This window comes from Crinia signifera, chromosome 1 (assembly GCF_055691185.1).
Source record: "Crinia signifera chromosome 1, ASM5569118v1, whole genome shotgun sequence".
NCBI classification, from domain to species: domain Eukaryota; kingdom Metazoa; phylum Chordata; class Amphibia; order Anura; family Myobatrachidae; genus Crinia; species Crinia signifera.
Genome location: NC_139217.1, coordinates 363,253,517 through 363,270,650, shown reverse-complemented (window position 1 = coordinate 363,270,650; position 17,134 = coordinate 363,253,517).

Below are 17,134 nucleotides of genomic sequence, written 5' to 3'. Positions count from 1 at the left end.
ACAGTAGTATGAAAGGGAAAATGGTAGAAAATTCTACTGTATTTTTAATTATTATATTTTCAAGATTGATGCCCATGACCAGGGCCGGATTAACAATGGGGCTGATGGAGCTACAGCTCCAGGCCCACTCTCTAAATAGGCCCATTTTGTAGCTGAGGGCCAGAGCTTTCCAATGAGCCCAGCCCCGCATTGCTAGCCCTCCGGGAACCGGAGATACTGCTAGGTAAACCTGGAACGTTTTCCCCTCTTAGGATAACATGGGACCCGCTAATTCTGACCCCCACCCGGTTCCAACAACTACCAGTTCCCCCTCTGGCATCACAGAAGCTCGAGGTTGATCTCAATCCCAAATCGCTGGGTCTTCAATCTGATACCAGGCTGGTCCATATGGGTTCATTGGTTCTAGAGATATTGCGGGTAAACTGATTTCATTTCATTTTTTCATTTCTGAAATGTCATTTCATGGCTGTTCATGTTGTTTTTTGAGGACAGATTTTTTTGGAACCAAATGGCACAGTTTCACGGGACTAAAATCATTCGAAGCCCACATGTAAAAGGCTCAGTTGGTTCTGAGGATATAGATGGTTGTTTTAGGAGGGGATTCTCTCCCCATCACACCAGAAAATGCAGGGACTAGGCTGGTGTAAAATGGGCCAGCCCGGGAATGTCCCTGCATGATCCTGGGACCATATTCCCAGGTAAATCCCTGAATTTTTACTCAATCTGTGTGCCATTGTGTGAATTTTGGCTCAGTCGGTGTGAATTTTGGCTCATTCCATATGGCATTATGGGGGAAATTTACTAAAGGAAATTTGTAAAAAAATAGGTGTATTTGTATCCAGAAATACACTTATTTTTGACATTTAGGGGGAAATTTACCAATATGAAAAACCTAGTTTTTCGTATTGGTTGTTTCCCTACGACTGCATACGACTGTTTAAGTCGTATGCAAAGTCGTGTTCCGGAGGGGGATTTACAAAGCAGTCAGATACGACTGCTTTGTAACCCTCCGATGGTGTAATGATTCGTATTAGCGGCCGTATATACGGCTGCTAATACGAATTATTTCTAGCAGTCTGCACGGATCAAGTCAGATCCGTGCAGGCTGCAAGGTGTAAAAAAAAATAGAAAAATAAATAAATTTAAAAAAAAAACGGCGTGGGGTCCCCCCCACAGCCGAAACCAGCACCAGGCTGAAGGAGCCGGGGCCGGTAATTAAAAATCAGGGAACCCGACAAATAGGGGTTCCCCGATTTTTAACAACCAGCCCCAGGCTCCAGGTCCGGGGCTGGTTCCCAAAATACGGGGGACAAAATGAGTAGGGGTCCCCCGTATTTTAAGAACCAGCCCCAGGCACAACCAGCCGGCAGGGTAATGTCACAGCCGGGGGACACTTATAATATAAGGTCCCGCGGCCAAAACATTCTCCCTACCGACCAGTCAGCCTGGCCAGGGGCCCTGGGGGAGTGGGGACCCCCCCAATGAAGGGGTCCCCCCCCTCCAGGACTTACCTGACCAGGCTGAAGCCTGGTGCTGTCCTCGATGCCCCTGGGCGGTGGGCATCGAGCTGATAAATGTTGTAAAAAATAGATAAACCATTGTTTTTTACTGTGGCACTACAAGTGCCAGCAAGCCTCCCCAGCAAGCTGGGACTTGGAGAACCACAAGTCCCAGCCTGCTGGGCATTAAAGGGCCCGCTGGCACTTGTAGTTCTACAGTTAAAAAAATAGTGCACAAAACACACTGATACACTTTTAAAATAAAACTTTATTACACACAAAGCCCACACATACTAATACTTACCTATCTTCTCTCCGTAGGTAGCCCTGATGTCCTGTGTCGGCGTCTTCTGGTCCTGTGTCGTCTTCTTCCTCCATGTCGACGTCGCTGTCGGCGATGGTGTCCCCGTCCGGATCCGACGAAATCCATTTGGGAAGCTGTGGAAGGAAACCATACTCACCTGTCCCAGCGCGACGTAGTCCAGGTAAGGGTCTTTGCAAAAAAATAAACCGAAAACCCCGAAACCAAACCGGACTGACGGAGACGCACGGTGTTTACATCGTGCGGCTCCGCCTCCCGAATGCCGCTATTGGCCGCCTTGCGGCCTAGCGGCCAATCAGGAGCCGCTAGGCCGCAAGGCGGCCAATAGCGGCATTCGGGAGGCGGAGCCGCACGATGTAAACAAACACACGTGCGTCTCCGTCAGTCCGGTCTGGTTTCGGGGTTTTCGGTTTATTTTTTTGCAAAGACCCTTACCTGGACTACGTCGCGCTGGGACAGGTGAGTATGGTTTCCTTCCACAGCTTCCCAAATGGATTTCGTCGGATCCGGACGGGGACACCATCGCCGACAGCGACGTCGACATGGAGGAAGAAGACGACACAGGACCAGAAGACGCCGACACAGGACATCAGGGTTACCTACGGAGAGAAGATAGGTAAGTATTAGTATGTGTGGGCTTTGTGTGTAATAAAGTTTTATTTTAAAAGTGTATCAGTGTGTTTTGTGCACTATTTTTTTAACTGTAGAACTACAAGTGCCAGCGGGCCCTTTAATGCCCAGCAGGCTGGGACTTGTGGTTCTCCAAGTCCCAGCTTGCTGGGGAGGCTTGCTGGCACTTGTAGTGCCACAGTAAAAAACAATGGTTTATCTATTTTTTACAACATTTATTAGCTCGATGCCCACCGCCCAGGGGCATCGAGGACAGCACCAGGCTTCAGCCTGGTCAGGTAAGTCCTGGAGGGGGGGGACCCCTTCATTGGGGGGGTCCCCACTCCCCCAGGGCCTCTGGCCAGGCTGACTGGTCGGTAGGGAGAATGTTTTGGCCGCGGGACCTTATATTATAAGTGTCCCCCGGCTGTGACATTACCCTGCCGGCTGGTTGTGCCTGGGGCTGGTTCTTAAAATACGGGGGACCCCTACTCATTTTGTCCCCCGTATTTTGGGAACCAGCCCCGGACCTGGAGCCTGGGGCTGGTTGTTAAAAATCGGGGAACCCCTATTTGTCGGGTTCCCTGATTTTTAATTACCGGCCCCGGCTCCTTCAGCCTGGTGCTGGTTATGGTTGTGGGGGGGACCCCACGCCGTTTTTTTTTTAAATTTATTTATTTTTTCTATTTTTTTACACTAAAGCCTGCACGGATCTGACTGATCCGTGCAGGCTAAAACGCAAATAGAACAGGAAAATGGTGTTCTATTTTCCTGTCGTATTTGCGTGGGTGTTTCACACCACTAAGCAGCCGTATTGTCAGTACGGCTGCTTAGTAAATCAGAAACCACCATTCTTTTGAATGGTGATTTCTGTCGTATCCTATCGATGGTGTAGGGCATTCGTATTTGTAACTACAAATACGAATGTTCCATCTTTAGGACTACGAATTGTTGTATTTTTGGGATTGTAAATCCCGAAAATACAAATTCGTAAAAAAAAGGTGTATTTCTCCCTACGAATACACCTTTTTTCTACGAATCCATTTTGGTAAATTTCCCCCTTACTATCCTGAAAATATGGCAATTCGTAGTCGTATTGATGTGCTATCAATGCGAATACGAATTGCCGTATTTTCGGGATAGTAAATGTCAAAAATAAGTGTATTTCTGGATACAAATACACCTATTTTTTTACAAATTTCCTTTAGTAAATTTCCCCCTATGTGTAAGAGACAAGTACAGTATAAGGGGGTTACTATTGTGTTGCATGATTTGTATAAGGGGTATATGGTGTGGTAAACTTAGGTGACCACATAAAAGGTGCTGAAATGTTGTCCAAGTTTTGGCTTTCAGTATTTTTTTATGGATGACCCCACAAGTATCTTAGGACATTGGCATCCTGCGGATGCAGCTTTGGAGGGCATCCGCCAAAATATCTCCCTGTCTTTTTCCTATGCCAGCCCCCTGCCTTTTCCAGGCATATATAATTAGTTGAAAGTATTTACACAAATAGAGACACACCCATGAGCAGACCACCCAACCAGAACACTGGTCACGCCTCCCACATTATTAGGTGCTGGCCACAAACCTTTTGTTGTTTGCATTATTGCGCATAATAGGCCCATGATAATTTTCAGCTCCAGGCCCATTTAGACTTTAATCTGGCTCTGCCCATGACCACAAAGAGATCAGTGTAGGGATCAATGAGTGCTATTCCTGAGCATTCGTGTCAGCGGTATATTTCAGAACACACCACAATGAGCCTTTGCATATGACCACTGACATAAGGAATGTCATTATTCAGCACTAGTTGTCAGGCTATCCTACTTCCATAGCTGACAAGTTGTAAAAATACCTTTTTACCTCCAAAACTGCTGCAGCTGCAAAGTTTAATACTGGTAATTAACCTCACAGAAATAAAAGCATAGATATATATAAATATAATGTCAAATAAATAAGTCTATTATACATTTAATTTAAAACAGGGTTGCATACCTGACCCTCTCCTTCAGCGAGAAAATGCTCTGTACCTGGACTGCCCTGGTAATGTATGGTTGCCATCACCTGTGGTGAGCTAGGTAATTGATAAGAAAGGTGTTTTACCACAGGTGATGGCAATCATACATTACCAGGGAGGTCCAGGTAGTGGCGCCAATTTCTTTTTTTCTCGGTGGGTGCTCCCAACAAAACCACCATCACCACCACCACCACCCACACAATCCCCCTGCAGTGAATATCCCCATCATTGTTTTGATCAGTGTATCCAGCCCTGGGACCATACTTGCCTACCTGACCCTCTCCATGCGGGAGAAAGTGCTCTGTTTCTGGACTTCCCTGGTAATGTATGATTGCCATTACATGTGTGTGTGGGGGGGGGGGGGAGGAGGGAGGGGGCTAGGTAAAGGTGTTTCACCACAGGTGCTGGCAATCATACATTGCAAGGGAAGTCCAGGAGCAGAGCATTTTCTCCCGCATGGAGAGGGTCAGGTAGGCAAGTATGCCTGGGACACGTGGGGCCCTAAGCACCCACTTTGGGTGCCTGGCTGTATATCTGCTCCTGCTGATCCCACCTGCTTGCCCAGTACCGCTACACACAGCTGCACAAAGGCCACAAAGCAAAGGAATCCAGTAGGAATCCGTAACAGCAATCCGTAACTGCTGACAATTGGGCCCCAGCTTCAATTACAATCTGTGGAGGTGGCCATAAATAATTAGCAGCACAGTGGCCGGGGGGTGCTGCCAGCTTGAAAAAGTCTCCAGTTGCTTGGGAGACGAAACGCGTTGCCCCACTTCCGCCAGTGCTGATTGCAGACTTGACACAGACTTCCGCCCATACTCCCAGAGACCTTTGCCGTTTCTACACCCGGTCGGACTTCCGCTTCTACTACCAGCGTGCACTCCGGCGCTCACCACCACACGTGAAGCCGCCGCCAGCGTGCATACCTCCAGTACACGGTCTTCAAACAGCCGCAGAGGTGCCATTCCAACTCTTCAAATTCAGTGAGTGTTACTGTACCCGCAACCATGAGCATTTAAAACGGGACTCCTGCAGCTTGGGCTCATTACTAACTTTGTCTACCTGCCTATACTAACACGCAGGCATCAGCAACCTGATTTATATGCCAATTCCTGCATGAACTCATTGCGTGTCAGCTTACTCGTTACCCAGGTTTACTGTGGCTTACTATTCCACCTGTTGCTATACGGCTATTAACTGTGTGTACATCTAACGGCTTTCTCTGAGGGGATCAATACCATTTACTGATACTGCATTATTATTTTTGCTGGGACGCCAGCAAATCTCCCAATAGGAATTGTGTCAAGTCTGCCCTTTTTAATATACAGTGTTTTACTGGTCCAGATTTCAGTGCTATATATTGTATGTATATGTGTATGTATATGTGTTAATTATATTCCAGTTTCTGTTTTTTACCCACCTTGACCTTTATTATATAATTTGTGTCTATTTAAAACATTTTATATTTAATCACAGCGTGTCCTCCTTCACTGTGCTTAAGCGTGATATATACCATTTTCCATCCATATAACTATTGTCCTGAATGACAGCGCACTGTGTAATCCCTACATAAAACAAATCTGAACCAGTCAGATCTGAAGATAAATCTGCATGTGTATGGCCACCTTAAGAAGGATTTTGTCAGAAAGAGTGAACTAGAATAAGGCCCTATGACAGGCCTGGCAGTTGGGGGGCACTGCTGAACAGGCCAACTGCTGACATAACTAAAAAGCAAGAATAGGTGGTCTAGCCGGAAGAGAAGAGAGATCCTAAAGATAAAAGATGCTTTGGATAGGAGGCAGCTTTTAAGCTCTTTTGCATGACCCTGGGTGAAGAATGAAGAAGATGCTGCAAATCCTGTGGGAGGTAGTGGCTATGCAAAAGAGCATACAGCCTCTCCCCCAGGTTAAGATATGCTGTATAGTAAAATATTAAAACACTTGGGGTGAGTTTTAATAGGATGAGAGATTCAGAAAGTGAAAGATTTGGTAAGAAATCTCCAGTTTTTTTAAAGCGGCAATCATTTAAACTACAAAACCAGTTTGATTTTGCAGTGTAAATGATTGCCACTTTAAAAAAAACTGGAGATTTCTTACCAAATCTCTCACTTTCTGAATTTCTCATCCTATTAAATCTCACCCTTGGTGTCTCATCTTTAATTCAATATTTCATTTTAGGTACTGCCTGTTGGTACTTGTGGATCTGAGATCCGGGATCTCCAAGTACCAGCATTCGGGGAGGCTTGCTTGGGGCCTGTAGTCCTCCTGTAAAGACAATCCGTCTCCTGTCTGTCTTTGTCTCTCTCTAAAACAATAAAAGAGTTTGTTGGGTTTTTTTTTTTTTGTGGTGATAGTGGGGGGGGGGGGGGGGGGGGTTTCAGCACCATTTTTCTTGGATATACCCAGGTTTCTTATCAACATACCGAATGGGCAAGTTCATTTCACGGTTTCCCTGTGAATACTCTTGATTTAATTATCTTGTTTATGTCAAACTATCATTATTTTCCTGGTGTGCACAAACACTTTGATAGGAAAATACTGTGTTACTAATGGTATCTTAGTTTCCCCTGATAATGAACAAGAATATTGAAATTGATAGAATGCAATCAATACAATTTCCTTTTGGTAGCATTGTGGAGGTTAGCTTGAAAGGATTCAGATAAAGCTAATTTAGTGTAAACTACCGCTGAGATGCCATTTCCCAGAATACCTGACTGGTGAATACATTTTATACAAACCTCTGTAATTATTTGGGAAGATCAGTTCCCAGAGATGTCCCTAGACATGCTTTGCACAAAAATATATTATTGTTCTTACTGGATTACAAATTACTCTTAAGTGAATTTATTGACAATCTTGAGTGAAAATCATTGAAAATCTATACACTTCCGAAAGGCCATAAGTTAACCCAATTCCGGGAGAAGCCCTTCCAGGAAGTGAAGCAGCTTTGTGCTCTAGTGGTTTGAGCTGTGGATGTCAGCTGCTGAGTGACGCTGTCTATCAATCACTGAAACTGCTTCTCGGTAAATGTAATGTGACAGCTGCAGGCTCGTCGTCATAGATACACTTCAAAAGCATTAGCTCATAATGCAGCCATTATTTCTGAAAATCATAAATCTCCCAGATCTCAGGGATCTGAGTCTTCATACAGTATATAATAATATACAGATTTTGTGAGCTGCAAAAAAGGTTAGAACAGAACTATGTTAAACACATATGGGAATTGGGATATCAGCCAAGTAGGCAGCCACCAAAAGAACATTCATCCGAATATGAAATGACCTCCAGACGATCAGGAAACTCAGTGCCATGCTAAGAACTCATTGACATTTGTCTGAGTTATCGCAAGTGATTCATTATCTCCTGCCTCTGCTGCCCTCAAGTTGGTTGTTTAAATTATTTTGTTATAATTGTAATAGCCTTTTTTTTCCTGAGGAGAAAGAAATTAAATGCAGTGATCTAGTTTGAAGGCAGCAGCTGTTTATTGTAAGGAAGAAGGACCCTGGCTGTAGCTTTTTGCCTATAACCGATTTATGTTTCTGCAAACATTTTGGGTAAGATCTCTAACATTGTTATTTTTTATGAAGAATACTATAAATTAGCACTGCTAAACACATAGATCCCTTATCATTAAGAATATACACATACCACAGTTCTGTTATATGTGCTCCCGGAGCTTGACTTAGGACCCCGCATTATGGTTAAACAGGTGTAACCAGGGCTATTTTTGTGCAGGCTCCAGCAGGAACTGAGGCCCTTATTCTAGTTCACTCTTTCAGACAAAATATTTCTTAGATGGACAAAACCATGTGAACTGAAGGTGAGGCAGGTGTTACTTGTGCAGAGATAATTAGATTTGGGTGGGGTTTTTTTTTACACCTGCCTTACCTGAAGTGCACATGGTTTTGTCCATCTAAGAAATATTTTGTCAGAAAGAGTGAACTAGAATAAGGGCCTCAGTTCCTGCTGAAGCCTGCACGAAAATAGCCCTGGGTGTAACGCCTCAGCTAAACTCACCCACCTGCAACTATACGGTAGGGAGATAGAGGAGACCACCGCTGCTTCCTTTTCTAGTCCAGCACAAGTGTTTTGTGTGGTAGTATCAGGGGCGGTCTCACATGGGAATTTGCCTAGTGCTCTGTGGACTAGCATGGGGCTGGTGATGTATGTTGCTATCTGCTACAATCCACTTTGTCTACAACTAGCCCCTATGGGGCTAAAACTGAGGGGCAGATGTATTATAACACCAGTGGAAGGTGTTATTGCACCAGCCAATCAGCTGTGTTTGAAAAATTACAGAAGTTCATTGGTTGTTGCGTTATCACCTTCCACCTTATCACCGCTTTATCCCTTCACCAGGCTTAGGGCGAGATTTACTAAAGGGAAAATGCCGTAAAACCCCCGTTTTACGGCATTTTCCTATGTATCAATCCCTGTCCGCCCCGTTTTCGCAAGGCTGGGTATCGCCACCCCCTGGGTGGCGATACCCTATAGAAGCCTATGGGCTTCTTTCGCCTCCCGCCGTACGACGTCCGCGCGCCCCCCCTCCCGTCCTCCAAAATCTCCCCCCCCCCCCTGTGTGATAGCCGAGAGGACATCCGGCTTCAGGGGGGAGGAGGAGACGCAGGGGGACACTGCCAGCCGCCGGGAGGTGACGGAGACCCCCGCAGCCCACATCACAGGTATCGCGGGGGTCTCCATCACCGCAACCCGATGCTGGCCGCATATGTTAGTACATATGCGGCAGCATCGCGGCGGCTGCAGTGCGAAGGGCGGCGATGTATGTTAATACATCCCGCCCTTAATACATCTGCCCCTGAGTTTACTGAAGTAGCTCTAGCAGGGCCGAAACTTGGTGAACTGTCCTGTTGGAAAGGTGGCAGTCCACGACAACACTCCTTTGACATTCACTAAGGTATTTAGTACTGTATGGCTCATTGTAATGCTCTATCTCTTTGGAAATTACATAGTTGTATGTTTCATTTTATGCACCTGTTAGCTAAATAGGTTGTGGCTGGAATGGCCAAATACAAATGAGAAGGAGTGTCCACATACTTGTCCTGTAGTGCATACTGTCATGAAAACGTATGAGCAAAAAATATAATGTACTATGTTGCAAAATTAACATTTTTATTATATTTATGATTAGTTATCTACTACTTCCGTTAAGCAAAGGCTACTGTTTAAAAAGTGTGTTAAAGAAATTGAAGTACTGTATGTTGCTATCTGCTACAATGAACTGATGAGTAAATATTAACTTGTTCTGTATGTTTCCGTCACTCAGTAAGAAAATTTAAATAATAGATAAAGGGAACCTGTACAAACAAATAACACAGAATAACACTGAACATCAAATTACCAGGTGAAGCAGTTCTACTCAGTAATTGATTCAGTGTCAATGGGTGAACCTGTGTCTTAAATCCCGGGTTGCCGACCCTGCTTTTTACCAGGTTTGGCACCCAGTGATTTGCGACCTGGGTTGACCATTTTTCACTGAAGAAATAGCCATGTAATTCAGCAAATTATCGGGTTTACATTTTTAACCCGTTTATTTGCTGCTCAGTGTAAAAGGGGTTCAGACTGCATCCATCAAAATGACCCGGCATTCCTCTACCAGATAATTGCCGGATCGAATGTCTAAAAGGGGTATAACAGGGTAATTTCAGTCAGTTAATCCAATCAGATAATCCGAGCAGAATAATAGAGGAGGGGGCATGTGTGCAGGCTCTATGTGGGACCTCTCCACTCTCCGCAGCGAAGATACTGGGCATGCACCGGTCTCCAGGAATATGGTGCCTACACATGTCCCAGTGATATCTGAACTGTGCATAGGCAAATCTTCAGGAAACTGCCAGGTCTGTGGAGATTTGTGCAGTTCAGAAGGAGGACTACAGAAAGGAATGTATAATAGATGGAAGCATGGTGTGCAGTATTGTCTCCCTCTCCCAGGAGCCCTTGTGCACTGCACACCCTGCACCCATATAGATGTGCAACTGATTCCAATCTACTAGTAAACCCTAATCTATGGAGGAACCAGGCACTACCTCGGTCCTCAGGGACCCCCAACAGTGCACGTTTTCCAGGTCTCCACACAGAACCACAGGTGAAATAATTAGCTCCATTTGTGATCTTTTAAAATGTGCCAGTGAGCAATTAGTGCACCTGTGTATCTGTGAGATGACCTGGAAAACATGCACCGTTGGGGGTCCCTGAGGACCGAGGTTGAGAACCACTGGCTTAGAGCAACAGAATTCAAAGAACAGAAAATGTGTCACAAAACAGTGGCTACAGAGGTGCTGGCTCCTTCTCAGTGACAGGAGCCAGATGCTGCACTGTAACATTATGTACAGCACTAAATCCTGGCAATGCAGGATCCAGCATTGCAGACTGACTGGTCCCCTGGTGCAGCCCAGCATTATTGGACCTCCACAGTGATGGGGTGCGATACCATGCCCCCTACATCACAAGTCATCGCCCGCTTTTGCCAGCTTGTGACTTCATTGTGCAATCTGTATACTGCCATCCTAGCTGTTGTGAAAGGTAGGGACACCGCAGTCACAAATGTTAGAATGGAATGCTGTATCATACTAAAGCTATATTGCTGACAATGAAATCTGCATTTTGATATGCAGGAAAACTCGCACGCCAGGTTTTCGCTGCGGGGGTATTACCAGCAAATGCCTATGAGCTTCTTATCATGACTCACACCGCCCCACACTGACCTCTGCAATGCCGCCTGCCCCAGAATGTCTAGTTACCAATCCGGGTTTTGCTTTTACAGTCTCCCGGAAACGCTTTTTCAAAAGTAGGAAAGTGCGCTGTGAGGGACATACAGATTGATGCACTAAATTCGGGAGGATTTGGTAAATATGTAATAACAGAAATGCAATCAAAATGTACATGGTTGATCTATTCCTTTGGGCACCCAGGTCTGTTTAAAACTGATAGGAACAAAAGGAGATCTTAGGCAAGAGCCTACCACCTCAAGCATTTATTGCAGACAAAGGATATTAATTGTCTAATTATTAAGAATTGTTATCACATTGTTCCTATTGTTAGTGAATGTATGTTCAAGCCACCTCCACAGAAATGAGCAGCAAGTAGATAATATTTTATCATCTGTGAGGTTCGGGCAGCAACACAACAACAGCAGAATGCTTGTCACACCGGCTATCGGAAGGAGCAGCAGCGAATATAAATTATATAATTAATGATTCTTATTGGAAATTCAGTATAAATAAACATAGATCACGTTTGCCTCCAATATTTCTGGTCTTGCACCATATCTACAGTATTTGGTAATACATTCTCCGTGTATTTTTTTTTTGTCCACTCAGCAAAGAACAATCCACTCCATTTTAATGACTTATTGCTTCCATTAGGGTGCTATGATTATCCAACATGCTTAATGTGCTGGTATTCCATCTTCTAAACCATGGTAGCCTCTGGGGACAGAGGAAATATGAGATTAATAAAATGTAGTAGAGGGGAAAGGGTTGGAACTCCCCGTCTGATTAAACAAATGATCATTTTTCCATGGAGAGAACGTTCTTTGTTATCTGCAGAGGTTCACGATTTCTGCATTCAGTTTTTTGTAAAAATGTTTTGACAGATAGGGCCCAATTCAGAACTGCTCGCTAGGCTGCGTATATTCGTTGCCTAGTAAGCATGGAAACGCTGAGCGAATTCACGCATCACAATGCGAGCAGATGTGTACACTTCCACATCCGCTCGCACGCGGCCGCACAGTGGATGTTTGATGGTCGCTCACCATGGAATGATTTTCCCACCCTTCAGTATGAAAAGAAAGTCTATACTTTTTAGATGGCCCCTTTCCACCGAACAGACATGGGCACGCCTCTGTTGTGGGCACGGCCATAAATTGCTGGGCAGTCCCATGCAACTGCGCCCTGCCTGCCCACCATGTAGCAAATGCCCCGGCGAGTGTATAACTTGTGGAAGGCACTTACTGCAGGGGTGTGCACATGCGCAAACACCCAACATCAGCCAGGGGAGTGAATTAAGACCAAAGTGAGCAGGTCTGAATTGCCCCCATAATTATATACATGTAGAGTTGTATTTCCCATTGCTAATAAATGTAATAAATACTTTCTTTGGGTGTCTCACAGGTAAAAATGTTACCACTCATTTTCCCCACCACCCCCACACATACACACACACACACACACTTCTAAGTGAAATGGTCGGGAGGAGTGAGACGCAATAATGCGACTCCGACTGAATTACATTATCATAGCCCCACATATACTGTGTGATTCTGTGATTTGTGGCTTTGTGAGGAAGGAAATGTTGCCTGATGATAACCAATCCCCCAACCACCACTGACACCTCCTATATCTTCCATGCGGAACTCTTGTAGACTCCGGATTCTATAATGTTGCACCTGGAATAGTCAATACTGAAGAATACTACAGTTTAAGTTAATCTGTGGTTTCAACGCTTGCCTCCTCGATGTTACATGTAAAGTGTCTGAAGGTGCTCTTCTATTTGGGCAGCAGGGATGGTGTAATGGTTAGCAGAGCCGGCCCTAGCCTAACTGATGCCCTAGGCAAGATTTTGGCTGGTGCCCCCTAGCACCGCCACTAGTTCTGCCTCTGACCCTGCTCCCCTTTCCCAGCACCATCAACCCTCATCATAGCAGTCATAATTTTGGTGCTCCTACCCGCAATATTTTAAATAGAAACAGTGCACACATTCGTGCGCAGCCCAAACAGGGGTGTGTTCTTGCTGGGAAGGGGCATGGCCACACAATAGTACCCCCAATTCAAATTATGCCACACAGTAGTGCAACTTTATTCACATTATATCATGCGATGATGTCCCTTATTCACGTTACATCACACAGTAGTACCACTTTACCTTATATACATTACTCCTCACCTCACATTATTCACATTATACCCTTAGAAAAAAATCCTGAGAAAATATTGTATTTTAAGCACCTCCATGGCCACACTGCAACCCAGCACAAAGCAGTGTGTGCTGGGCAGAGGAGAAGAGCTTCAGCTGCTCCTGTCACTTAAGGGGAGGAGGCCCGGGGCCCCCACTGGGCCCTTCCATCAGACTTTTGCCTGGGTAATTTGTACCCCCTACTCCTTTCTCTCGGCACCCCTGATAATACCACACAGTAATGCCCCTTACACATGACACACATTATTAATGTCCATATAAACATAATGCCCCTTACACATTATGCCAACCTTTATTAATGCCCTTCATACACATAATGACACACATAATGCCCATTACACATATGTTGCACATTATTAATGCCCTTATACACATGACACACATAATGCCTGTTACACATATGTCGCACATTTATACATGACACACATAATGCCCCTTACACATATGCCAAACACTATTGCACAACCAACCCACCCGCAGACAGCATTCGCACAGCCGCTAACACTGTGACCTCTGCCTCTGCTTGGATACAGATGTTTCCTCATACATCTTGCCTCAATAGGCCATGCAGCTCCTGGCCAGTTGGGTGCCCTTTTTTGCTGAAAATTTGTCTTATTTGCATTGTTATGACCAGCAAACACAAGGAGCTTCCAATGATTAAAATAATATGCGGCATGCCTATATTCTGTGTGCGACTGTGGCTGTACCTGCATACGGAATGCTATGTTACAGTGATTTCCATGAATACACTATTTCATATGCAGATACAGCCTCACTCACACTCAGAATATAGGCATGCTGCATATCATTTTAATCAGCAGAAGCTGCTGCTGTCCCTAGGCATTCCAAATGCCCAAGGCAATTGCATAGTTTGCCTATGCCTAAAACTGGCTCTAATGGTTAGCATTATTGCCTCACAGCACTGAGGCCATAGGTTCCATTCCCACCATGGCCCTAACTGTGCGGAGTTTGTATATTCTCCCTATACTTGCGTAGGTTAATTGGCTCCCAACAAAATGAACCCTAGATTGTCTGTGTGTGCGTGTACATGTGGCAGGGAATATAGATTGTAAACTTCACTGGGACGTGGACTTATGTGATTGTTGAAATATTCTCTGTGAAGCGCTGCAGAATATGTGTGCACTATATAAGAAACTGTTAATCAATAAATAAATATTATTGTCCATATTTATAAACCACCTACCCATAAAAAAGCTGCATTAAGACCTCATGGGGCCCTAGATAAGATGCTGGTCTGGGGTCCTCTCATCTTCCAATCCATCAATTTCAAAATGCCTTTCACATGGAAATCCCCAGCCCCATTCCCCTACACTACACTAGCTGTTCCCTCACATACTCCTCTGCCCATACATCCCCCTGTGCTCACCAGCTCTTCATTCACATGCACATCTGCCCATATTTCCCCTCATTTGCCCTCCTGGCTACCAGTGTCATATCCATCCAGGTCCGGCTCTACCATTAGGCAGCTTTAGGCAGCTGCCTAGGGCGCCAGGATATGGGGGGGCGCCACCAAGTCTAACTATCAAAAAAATCAAGAATATCTATGAGGATCCTTGTTGTACTTAATTCAGGTGGCGGCTGTGGAAATTCTTTCCCTTGAGGCATAATTCCCTACTTTGCTGCCCTCATCCTTGTACTCTATTGTGGATGGTGAAGCGGGGCCTCCAGGGGATTTGCCCACTTTCCCGGGGTGCTGGGTGGACCACACATTTTTTGGCCACCAGCATACCAGCTGCAGAGAGAATAACATACTGTATAGGCACAAAACTATGAAGGCAGGATCACACATAGGCACACAAACACACAGCCATAGAGTGGGGCACACAATTTTATGTTCCCCTACTTGATGTGGAAACTAAAGCCTAATCACTGCATAAATTCAATCTGGGTCAGAGCATTTATGTGATCAAGGTCTAAGGTGGCTGCCTTCGGACTCCAGATATAAAATATACCAGGGGATCAATTTACTAAGCAAGACTTATGAAAAGGTCAAAGCTGTAATTATGCCAGTATTTTTATTCATTGGATTTAAAGCGGCAATAATATTAAATATAAAACATGTCTGGTTTTGTATTTAAAATTATTGCCCTTTGATTCGGCAACTTTGAAAGGTGTCCCTTAATGAATTTACTCTCTACACAGTATCTTTTGAAAATTTCTAGACAAAATGCCCAAAAACCTGCACAGATATTGTCTTTATAGCTCGCTTACAGCTGCACATCACTGCCTTACTGACACATCACTGCCTTATTGAGAGCATAATAATTCTCTCACTCAGCGGCGTAACTAGAATATTTGCGCCCCCCCCCGCACCGATATCGGCAGAGCCGCCCCCCTCCCCTAGCCCTCCCGCCACCGCATTCAGGGTCCCGCCGCGCATATCTTCTCCCGGCTCCGTCTCCTCCTGCAGTTCTATAATGACCATCAGAAAATGGCTGCCCCCTAACAGCAGACAGTTTTTAAGGATAATAGAGGAGGCCCGCGCCTCCTCTAGCATCCCAAAAAACTGTCTGCTCTTAGGGGGCAGCCATTTTCTGATAGTTATTTTTCATTAGAAGTGAACTGCAGGAGGAGACGGAGCCAGGACAAGATCTGCGCTGCGGCTGGGACCCTGAATGCGGCGGCGGCATGCGGAGGGGTAAGTGGGGTGTGTCAATTTACTTGGGTGGGTGGGAGGGCTAGTAACTATAGCCCCGCAGATCGGCGCCCACAGTCCCTCAGCGCCTCCCCGCCACCGCAGGGGCTGCAGGGCTATAGTTACGCCACTGCTCTCACTGTCAACAGCACATCCCTGCCCCACTGACAGCATCACATCCCTGCCCCACTGACAGCATCACATCCCTGCCTCACTGACAGCAGCACATCCCTGCCCCACTGACAGCAGCACATCCCTGCTACACTGACAGCAGCACATCCCTGCCTCACTGACAGCAGTACATCCCTGTTTCACTGACAGCAGCACATCCCTGCCTCACTGACAGCAGTACATCACAAGCTCACTGACAGCAGGGCATCCCTGCTTCATTGTCAAAAACACATGCCTGCCTCACTGACAGCACCACATCACAATTTTACTAACAGCAGCAGAACCCTGCCTCACTGACAGCAGCACATCCAAGCCGCACTGAAGGAACACATCCCTGTTCCACTGACAGCAGCACATCTCGGATGCATTGACACCAGCACATCCCTGCCTCACTGACAGCAGCACATAATGCCTTGCTGGCAGAAGCACATCTTCTGCTTCACTAACAGCAGCACATCCCAGCCTCACTGGCAGAAGAACATCTTCTGCTTCCCTTTTAGCAGCAAATCCTTGCCTCACTGTCAGCAGCATTTCCCTGCTTCGCTGACAGCAGCACATCCCTGCCTTGCTGGCAGCAGCAGATCCCTGCCTTGCTGGCAGCAGCAGATCCCTGCCTTCCTGGCAGCAGCACATCCCTGCCTTACTGACAGCAGTACATCATTGCCTAACTGACAGAAGCCCTTCCCTGCCCAGGGGCGTAGGGAGGTTGGCTCCACTGGAGCACAAGTTCCAGGAGCCAAAAACTGTAGAGGGCACAAAGACCCAGTGCTAGCTGCTCAGCAGAGAATGCAGTGCAGGTAGGTGCTCCTGTCAATCTGTGTAACATGCAGCAGCACCAGCAGCATGAAGTGTCCTCATCCCTCCTGAAAAGGAGCTGAGTTTCACAAAACATAGGGGGCAAAGCCACATGGATTGGAGGGGCGGAGCTAT